At 37.1% G+C, this 11,285-nt stretch overlaps 1 pseudogene; it reads right to left on the bottom strand.

Moving 5' to 3' along the window:
• Positions 1–10,802: 10,802 nt before the first annotated feature.
• LOC112861752 (U4 spliceosomal RNA) lies at positions 10,803–10,916 on the bottom strand (annotated as a pseudogene).
• Positions 10,917–11,285: the final 369 nt, after the last annotated feature.

Raw genomic sequence — 11,285 nt, forward strand, 5'->3', positions numbered from 1 at the left:
CCCAGCTGCCCCCAGAATCTGTCCTCCTTGTAAGAGGACACCATTGGAAACTTTACTTATATTGTCAAGACTTCGACTGGAATGTCATATTTGAGACATGCATAAACTCAGGTATGACCAGACACATTTAAGGAACTAAGGCTGACTTTAGGGAGCCAATAGGGCCCCTTGGAGATGTTGGCCAGATACCTTGCCTATAGAGTTTCCAGCAGCCTCATTGCCAGGTGAACTGGAGAGAGCCTGGAACCTGAGGCCTCAACCCAATCGCTCCCAAAGATGTCACTGAAGGCTCTTGGTCTCTTCAGGAGAAAGAATTCAAGGACAGACACAACACAGTGGATAAGCAGAACAAGCAGGAAAGTTTACTAAAGCAAAAGTACACTGTGGAGATATAAGAGCAGGCAAGCTCAAGCCCAAGAGATTGCATACACCAGAATTTGAGTTTCTCTTTTATTGACAGTGGTTAACAAGGGGGTGAAATATTCATTACTTGGGGCAGGGATTTCTTGGAAGCAGGGTTTCACACTTTTTCTTCCTTATTTGGTCAAGTGTTTCCTGTCATGGCACCTGCCATCTTGGGCCTGTCTGGGTTGATCTGGCTTCTGTTGGCTTTGTTTTGGAGTGTGCCAAAACACGCTTTGGACAGGCCTCTGACTTGCCCCATAGCAGCCATGGCTTTCTTTTTGCTGGCCTTCAGGCCTCCTGTTAGAACCTAACTAGATTCCTCATATGTACACTATTAAATTTGATTTTCTGCTGTTAATCTTCTTATGTCAATTTGATTCTAAGTCTAGCTAGAAGGACCTTGAAGGGGAGAAGGTCTTCCTCCCTGACAAGAGCCTGAAAGTAAATACTTTAGGTTTTGTGAGCCGTATGGTATCTGTAGCAACTACTCACTCTGAAGATCCAGAGGGAAGCAGCTTCTGAATTCGATGGCTGTCTGAATTTGGCCTATGGGCCACAGACTGAAAATCCCTGGCTAACATTATTTTTCATGTATATCATTTAAACTAAGAACCAAATAGTTCTATAAAGGATGTGGTATGCTGAGTTTGGGGATCATCCACTCTGTAAAAGGCTAGACAACTCTATTTGGCTATGGGTGATTCCCATGGATCGGTGACAGCTCAGGACTGAGCGAGGCCGCATTGCTAGCAGCCAAGAGAAATATTCTTCAGTCCTAAAATAGGAATTGGGGACATAACACAGTATTCGCTAGGACCCTCTCTTCAACACAGATACCTGAATCAGATTACTATCAGTATATTTACTTATTTGCTTAATGCTAGAATACACCAGAAATACTTTCAAATTTGCCAACCCATCCCACTAGGGATTTGGAGAAGAAAGCTAGGAACTAGATTTCGATATTGGTTAGCAGTCTTTTTCATCCTAATGGACATATTTAAAATACTGTGTTCAAAGGTTACTAGTATTCCTTCTTTTCTCGTCTTGTTAGCATGCTTATGGTATTCATTTGAGACTTGTTGCTGTTTGTACTTTAAGATTTTTTTTCTTTAATCTCTGTTGATTTTATTCATTCATTCATTCATTCATTCATTCATTCATTTTAGATTGGAAAACATTAACATGGTTCCAAAAGTCAAGGCTATATAAAATACATACCCAGAGAACTATCATTCCTCTCCCCACCCCTTTCTTCTATTCCTACACCCTCAGTTCTCCCATCCTGATCCCACCCATTCTCTGTAAATAACCAATCCCACTAGTTTTTGGTATTTCTTCTGGTGTTCCTCTTTATAATGTTAAACACATATATTTAGATTTTCTTATTTCTCCATATTCTTATATAAAAGTAGAATAGTACTATTAATCTTTTTCACTTCACTTTTTTAACTTTATGTGTTTTGGAAATCCCTCCATTTCAATTCCTAGGAGGCTTGTTCATTCTTTTATAGAGCTTCCTGGTTCCCCAGTGTGTGGGAATACTATAGTTTATTCAACTAGTCACTTATGTTGGAATATTTTAGATTGTTCCAATGTTTTGCAGTTGTAAACAATGTATCAATTCAAATTTAAGCATATACATGTTTGTGTTTTTTGGAACTTTATCTTCAGAGTTAATTCCTAGAAGTAGGATTACTAGGTGTTTTATGTTAATAAATTCTCTTTTTTAAAAAATACTGAGCCTACCTTGAATTCCTGAAACAAATCCCATTTGTATATAATATATGATTTTATTAATGTGGTGTTAAATTCTGATCATCAATGCTTTATTTAGTATTTTTACAATAATATTCATAAGTGACACTAATCTGTGATTTCTTCTTATTGTACTCACTTCATCAGATTTAGGTGTCATTGTTATACTTCTGCCTAAAACAAGAATTAAAAAATTGTCTTTTATTTTATCTTGGAAATAATTCATGTAGATTTGGGACCATCTTGTTTTTGAAGGTTTTGTAGAAGTTTCTGTGAAAATATCTGATATTAGTGCTTTTTTGTCATTATTTCCTAGATAATTTTCTCTATTTCTTCTACAAAACTTTCTGTATCTTCTAGAAACAATATACATTTAATCTAGGTTTTCATATTTATTTGTTGGAAATGTCAGCAGTTTCATATGTTTTAAAGTTATTCTCTTTAAATATTTATTTTATCCCTTGTCAACTATTACATGAATATTGGTGTTTTCCTTAATTTTGCTAAAGAAGTCTGTTAGTGGTTTATTTTATAAGATATGATTTTGAGTTATTAATTAAGTATAATGTTTTCAATTTCCTACTTCATTTAATTTCTATTTTTATATTCATCATTTCTGTGTATGTGTGTATGTATATTGCTTTATTTGTTCTTCTTTTTCCAGGTTTTGAGTTGGGGATTACATTATTTTCATTCTTTCATTTTTATTAATGCAAATGTTTAAGGTTATAGATTTCCCACTAATGTGCTTTAAATGCATTTCAGGGGCACCTGGGTGGCTCAGTCAGTTAAGCATCCGACTTCAGCTCATGTGATCCCGCAATTCATGAGTTGGAGCCCCGCATCAGGCTCTGCACTAAGAGAGCAGAATGTTAAGAAATAACATGGAGATCCAGTATATCCTTCGTTTAGCTTCCCACAATGGTAATAATTTTCAGATCTGTGAGCCTTCTTCAGATTTCACCAGTTTTCCTGTATTTGTATGTGTGTATTTACTTCTTAACAATTTTATCACATATATAGATTTGTGTAACCCTCACCACAATCCATATACAGAACAGTTCCTTCACAAAAGATCCCAAAGTGGGTGCCTGGGTGGCTCAGTTGGTTAAGCATCTGACTTCAGCTCAGGTCATGATCTCAACGTTCATGAGTTTGAGACCCACATCGGGGCCTGGGCTGATGGCTCAGAGCCTGGAGCTTGCTTTGGATTCTGTGTCTCCCTCTCTTTCTGTCCTTCCTCCACCCATCCTCTGTCTTTCTCTCTCAAAAAGAAATAAACATTAAAAATAAGTGAATAAATAAAAAGATCCCTCATGCTGTCCTTTTATAGCACAACAAACTAGCTGTCTTCCCTATCCCTAATCCTGGTAACAAATAGATCTGTTCCCCATCTCTATAATGTTGTAATTGCAAGAATGCTATATAAATGGAATCATACAATATGTAGACTTTTGAGATTGGTCTTTTTTCCTCGGCCTGATACTTTGAGACCTATCTTAGTCGTTGTATGTATCCAGAGCTCATTCCTTTCCATTGCAGATTAGTATCCATGGTACGGATATACCACACTGTGTTTAACTACTGGCTTGTTGGAGGACATCTGGATAGGGTCCAGGTTTTGGCTGTTATGAATAAGGCATCCTACCTATGAACATTCATGTGCAAGATTTTGCATGAACATAACTTTTCATTTCCCTTGGATACATATCTGAGAGTTCAATTGCAAATTGAACTCATTACAAATTGAGCTTTATATTAAGCTTCTATACTCTTACCCAGAATGATTGTACCATTTTACATTCCCACCAGCAATATATGAGTAGTGCAGTTTCTCTACATCCTCATCAGCATTTAGTGTTATAATTTTTTTATTTTAACTATTTTGATACATGTACAGGGCTATCTCAATATGGTGTTTTTGTTTTTGTTTTTGTTTTTTGGGCGTGAAGCCCAACATAGAGCTTGAACTCAGGACTCTAAGAGTTAGTTGCTTAATCGACTGAGCCACCCAGGCACCTCTATCTCAGTATGGTTTTAATTTGCATTTCCCTACTGGCAAATGATGTTGAACATCTTTTCACTGCTTATTTGCCATCTATATGTCCTCTTTGGTGAAATGTGTGTTCATGTCTTTTGCCAATTTTCTAACAGGATTTTTCATTTTTTTAGAGTTTGGTTTGAGAGTTTTATATATTCTAAATACAAGTCCTTTTCCAAATATGTGGTTTGCAAATATTTTCTCCCAACCTGTAGCTTGTTGTTTTCTCCTCTTCACAGGATAGAACAATGGCTTTGTAAAGCAAAACGTTTTTATAGAGCAAAGATTTCTAACTCTGATGAGGTCCATTTTATCAATTTTTACTTCTATGGATTGGCCTTTTGGTGTCAAGTTCAAGAACTTTTCACTTAGCCCTACATCTGGAATATTTTCTCTTATGAGTTGCTTTTATGTCTTTGTCAAAATTTTCAAAAATAAAAGTGTATTCCTCCAATAATACCACAGTCTTGATTACTTTAGCTATTTGGAAAGCCTTAATATCAGCCACAATAATTCCTCCCACTTTATTCCTTGTTTTTTTTCAAAATTATTTTGACTATTCCAGGTCCAGTGACTTTCCATGTAAATTTTAGAATATGCTTATCTATGTTTACAAAAAACCTTGCTGAGATTTTATTTTTATAAGAATTGCATTATACCCATAGGTCAATTTGAGGAGAATCAATTTTTTTTACTATATTAAGGCTCTAATCAATGAACACAGTATGCCTCTTCATTTATTTAGATCTTTTCTATTTCTTTTGTCAGCATTTTATAATTTTAACCTTACATATATTGTCCATTTTTTAATGTATATCTAAGAATTGTACTTTCTTTGGAGCAATTGTGATATTGTGTTTTTAAGTCAAAATTCATTCTTAGCATGTGAATTAATATCTGTCTGTTAGCCTCATATCTTGTAACCTGAGACGACTTGTTAGTTCTAGGAATTTCTTTTGATAGATTCTTGCAATAACATAAACAATAATATGATAATATAATCTGTACATAGAAATGATTTTATTTCTTCCTTTCTACCTGTAAGCATTTATATTCTTCTTCTTACCTTTTGCACTGGCTGTAGTGTTTTTGCCATTATTTTAAATTTTTTTTGTTTCAGTTTGTATTTATCCTTTCCCTGAGGAGAAAAGCTAGTAAAAGCAAGATAAAAGGGGCCAGCCAGGTGTCTGAGGCTGGATACTCCCCTTGCATACTTCTGGCTTCTGTAATCTTCTGGCCTCCACTGTCCACCAACTGCCCGGATAGCATCACTGATAAGTGCCCCCTCCCCTTTTTCTTTTGTCTCTCAACCCCCTACCATCCCAGCCATGAAAGGAGGCAGATGCCAAGGTTTGGGGCTCAGCCTTTGGAGGTGACTCTGCTGGGCTGGCACCAGTGCGCAATAAACAGTCTTTTCCTGATTCCATGAGTGTTTGTGGCTTGTCTCTTCCTGGGCACCGAGTATTTACTGTAACATTACCAATATACAAATCATTTATTTTTATTCTGTATTTTTGATGCTTTCACATTTTGGGGTCCCGCTGGAAAGAGTGCCCTCCCCAAGGCTAGCTAATTCCTAGAGATAGCAAACAACTCACCTAGGGTATGTCTTTTGTATGCAAACCAACCAACCCAGAGCCCAGACTCCCAAACACCTCCTTTATCAGGCTCTCACATTCTTGGCCACTATTCGCCTCTTATGCTTTCTTCCATACACAGAAGCACTATTGTGCTTTTTTTTTTTTTAATGGAGTAGTTCATATTTTCCTAAGTTTGAGTATATGACACATGCATTCAGTTTTTGTTTTCAGTCTAAATCATCTGTCTAAAGTGTCTTCACTAGATTTTTCTTGTATAAGTAGATATCTTCCATGATTCCAGCTGGTGCATTTAACAATACACAGACTGATTGCTGGAATTAGTAATAGCACAGCACATAGCAGAAAGGTGAAGCCTGTGTATTAACCAATGGTGACTGAGTAAGTAACTGTAAAAGTGTTACGATACCAGGCTGGAACGCTGGGAGAAAAACCAAGCGGCACTCGGAGATCTTGGTGGATCAGAGATTGATTTAACACCAGCAGGCTCAGAGGAGACTGTTTCTCCAAAGTTCTGAGCTCTGAATAAAGGGGGGGGAAGGGTAATTTATAGTTGTCAGCTTCCTTATCTGTGGTGGGTTTTTGCGCACTTGGCAAACAGGGCAAGAAGAACCTGGAAAAGGGGTCTGTAAGCTAGAGATCAGAGCTTGTTTTAGTCCCTTTGGCCCTTTGGTGTAAAACTTTATTCATTTTTCCAACAAAAGTAGAAACTTCAATGACTCCACCAACCCTCTAAGAAAGCAGTGCAAGCCAACGAGTGTGGTTCACTGTGTAGTCCACATTGTAAGGCATGACCGTTCCTCTTGGGATCTGTGAGCATAACAGAGTATCATTTCAATGGCAGTTGTCTTCTGATCTTTTGGCCTTGCCATACCTAACTAATGATAAAACCTATATTTTAAAATAAAGAGCTGCTAACAAAAGGTTTTTATTCCTGGTAGAAAGACCCTTTGTTTTATACCTTAAAACTAATTTCTAGTTTTATTGTGTTGTTACAAAATGTTATCAGCACCCTCTTTTTATCAGGGTGATGTGGGAGCATAAGGCAACCTTGAGGGCAAAGTACAAGCTAGCATATCCTTCCACCCCCAACCAAGGTGGGCTATGTGTGACATTCCTCAGGCACTCCTGGCTGCCCAAGAACAAAGGAAAGGAACGAAAACAAATGGCTGACTGATAGAGATCAGAGTCATATAGGACATGGGTCTCCATCAGTTTACAAATATCTTAGTAAATTACAAGAAAAAGGCAATCATTAATAGCCTTAATCTCCAGAAACCTTTAGACTCAGCTTCCTGGAGCTCCAACATCACCCCTCCATAGTGATGTGGGGAACAAAGACAAGAAATAAATGGCAGGTAAAATTAAATTTCCTTATAACCTGCAGCCCATTGAAAAATACTTGACGCAAATAAGGAATATGACATTTCTCCAGGAACCCCCTACTGTCCGAATGTTAATGCTTTGCTAGAGGGAAAAACAACCTTAGCTGGACAATAGCAAGGCCTCAGTTATCTTAGGAGTCCTCTTTAGCATATCAAAGTCCTTCTGGAGGCCTCCCTTTTAACTTTACCTCTCCCATTCCATAGTATACAACCCTCATTCTTCACAACCCCAGTGCAGCTCTTTCTGCTCATGGGTCCTGTCCCTGTGTTTAATAAAATCACCTTGTTGCACCAGAGACTTCTCAAGAATTCTTTCTTGGCCATCAGCTCCGGACCACCCCCCACCCCCATCATCCCAAAACCTCATCACTTGGGCAGAGTGGAGACTAAACAATATCAGTCTTTTCAATAAATATGCATAGGCTTAAGATTCTCAATTTAGCTCACAAAGCAACACTATATGAGAGCACACCCAAACAAAGGGATCTAGAAAGGTTAAAAACAAAGAGATGGACAAAGGTATACCAGGCAAAGGGAAATAATAAGAAAGCATAGGTTGCAATTCCGATATCAGACAAGTCAAGTTTAAATCATATGTATTAAACATGACAAAGAAAGGCACATTTTATCTCAAAGCTACAATTCAAAATGAAAATATAATACTTATGAATGTCTATGCACCAAATAACTATACAGCAGACACCATAGGTAATGTAAGAAAACACTGATAGAAAAAAACTTGGGGCGCCTGGGTGGCTCAGCTGGTTAAGAGTCCGACTTCGGCTCAGGACATGATCTACAGTTCCTGAGTTCCAAGCCCTGCGTCAGGCTCTGTGCTGACAGTTCAGAGCCTGGAGCCTGTCTCAGATTCTGTGTCTCCCTCTCTCTCTGCCCCTCCCCCACTCATATTCTGTCTCTCTCTCTCTCTCTCTCTCTCTCTCTCTCTCTCTCTCAAAAATAAATAAAACATTTAAAAAATTTAAAAAACGAAGAGACTTTTATACAGTCCAATATAGAAGATCTGAAAAACAAAATCTACTAGGAATATAGTTACCATTAGATATTGATCTTTTACACCCTTGATGGGGTTTTGGAATGGTGGGGGTGCAGAGCTGGCCGTGGGGGGCTAGGGAGGTTGTGGAGGATGGGCAGTTGTGCTGCCAACTTGCACTTTGTCTCAGCCCGCCCCACGCTCCCTCATCATTTACGGCTGGAGGTCCTGATAAATTTTTTCTTTACATTTAAATTTGAATAGTTTTACTAAAATATGTCTATGGCTTGATTACTCTGGATCACTTTTCATAAATAACTAGGAAGTCCTATAGATCTGTATTTTATTTCTGAAAAGTGTTCTGTCTAATAAATACCAATATTAACGTTATTCCAGTGTTGTTTCTTCTCCAGTAACTTCATTTATATTTATGTGGGCCTTGTTTGTCTTTTTCAATTGCTGCCTCTCTGACCAATTTTACTCCGTTATCTCAAGTTTGATTCTCTTTGATGTTTTCCTACTTTTGTTTCTCAGGCATCTTTTAATTTAGTCTTCACTTACTATATGATTTTCTTTTTTTTCTTCTATTTCTTTCCTGAAGTAAGTCAACTACCCTTTTATTATTTTTTTTATGGCTTCGGTAGTTTCTTTCCTTTTTTAAATTTCTAATTCAAGGTTATTGTGATATTTTTATATCACAAAATGTTTGAGAATTTAATTTATTTCAGAATATTGGATTCCTTCTGCTGTGCACGTGTGCACACATGTGTGCATATGCATATGCATAAATGTGTGTGTGTGTTGGGAGCTTGCGTTAGATAAAATAGTTTTATTCTTATTTATGGTGTTCTTCTAACAGCTTTCTGGACATCAAAACACCTTTTGCCTTGCATTTCATGAACAAGGCTTCTGGTGTAGGGTGGCTCAGAATATTCTTAGTTGAAGAATGAATGACTCCTTTCCCTTAGTCAGTGTAGGAAAATGCAGTTTTTAAATCCTTACCTGAGCAGAAATCAAGAGTCGGAAGCCTAACCAACTGAGTCACCCAAGAGCCCCTAAACTTTTCAAAATTTAATTCAAAATTTTTCACCATATAAATCCAATTTACTTTTGCAGATTCATCAACCCACTTAACTCCCAACTTCCCACATCTATCCTCTATTATAATAACTGGTGCCACAATTTTTAGCATTCATTGATTTTGCTTTCTTATTCCCATCTTTATGCCTTTGCCTGTGCTCTCCCTAACCTGAAAAGCCCTCTCCATTAATTATTCAGTAGTTGAGAATATTATTTGTCCATTGAATTTTTACCTTTCTCTTCAATAAATACTCACTCTATGGTTATATGGAAAGATACCAAATCAGGAGAACTTTCCCAGTCTTGAGACTAGAACCCGCTTAGTGGAATGACTACAAGCAACATATAAGCAAGAGAATATTTTTCTCTTTTTTCAAAAGATAATTATTATGGAAGGAATAAATTCAACTAAATCAATCATCTATGATTCATTAAGATTGAACTCCCACTTAGTGTTTTAATAACATATGGTGACCTTTTCCTTGATAAACATTGATGATCAAGTTCCGGTTTCTGCAATGTTTCATATTCTTCCAAAGAGATATTTTAAAGGTACAGGAAGTTTTAAACTAATAAAGTCCTGATTTTCTTTTTTTCACAGATTTAGTATTTTCTAATCTTGATTAACTATTACATGAGGCATAAATCAGGACCTTGGATACCCATTTCAAATTTTTTTTAAAAGTCATGCGTTTTTCTAAGGTGGCTCAGTTTGTTGAGCATCCAACTCTTGATGTTGGCTCAAGTCATGATCCAGGGTTGTGGGATCAAGCCCCACATTGTGCTTGGTACTAAGTGTGGGGCCTGCTTAATATTCTCTCTCTCTCTCTCTCTCTCTCTCTCTCTCTCCCTCTCTCCCTCTGTACCTCTCCCTCACTCACACTCTCTTTTTCCAAAAAAAAAAAGAAGTGTTTTTTTTTTTTTTGTTTTTGTTTTTTTTTTTTTAATAAGACACTTGGATAATTTCCAGGTCATAACTGTGGAGATTGACCTCCACCTTCATTTGGACTCATGAACCAAGGTGATCGCTCAGCGATATCCAAACATCTACAGCAGAATAAGAGGTAAATAAAATTCTGGGGAAGTCTAATTCACTAACAATCTATGATGACTCTATTTGAAAACTTCTGCGTTTTAGTTCCTAACCATTTTTAGATGTGGGGATTGTTCTAGTCCAGTTAAAGTAGATTTATATGGCCATGGCCCTTATAAATCCAACTTGACAGTGTAAGTTTGTTGCTGATTTGGCACATTTATTTATTGAATAACTTCTTGAAATAATTCTGTTAAGCTCCCAAGCATACTAAAATGAAGCATGAAAATACTGAAACATTCTTATTCCTATTCTATATAGGAAGACACTGTACCATCCATCATGCTGCCCCCCCAGAAAACTGACTTTTGGTGTCCTCTTTATGTGTGCCTGCTTTTCCAAGTAGTGCTTTCCCAAATCAACGATTGCACTGAAGGGGTGTAGTAAATATCTGTAATTGGTGGAATTTTTCTACCACTGCTCATATCAGACCACAACACAGAAAGCTGGCCTTGACAGCAAGATACCAAACACATCAAGTCATTTAGTTAATGCAATCTATTAGCAATAATAATCGCGCCTCGGATAAACCTCATTGGCTACGATACTGCCACTGCGCAAAGCTAGTTAATGCAATCTAATGCTCTTTAGCTGATGAAAAAAATAATCACTTCTTTCCTGGCTTCTTTTCCTTTTCATATTTTTCTCTCTCTCCACCTTGCTTCAAGCATGCACAACACAAACTGCATTTCCACAGCCAAGTTGGAAGATGTGTTTGTTCAGAAACAAAGCATGCTTTTTCTCTCCTTGGAGAAAATAATCATACATTGTTAAAAAAAAAATATTTGGTAGGAATGGTTAATGTGAAAAATTACAGGAAAACAGTAAAAACTGTAAGTAACTTTACCAGATTATCTTTCTTTGCTGGGTTTCAGGCCAGGACCTCCCATTAAGATGGCTGTTACTTTTTTTTTTTCTTTCTCTCTTCTATCTT

This window comes from Puma concolor, chromosome A1 (genome assembly GCF_028749965.1).
Source record: "Puma concolor isolate L17-30 chromosome A1, mPumCon1.1.hap2, whole genome shotgun sequence".
Lineage (NCBI taxonomy): Eukaryota > Metazoa > Chordata > Mammalia > Carnivora > Felidae > Puma > Puma concolor.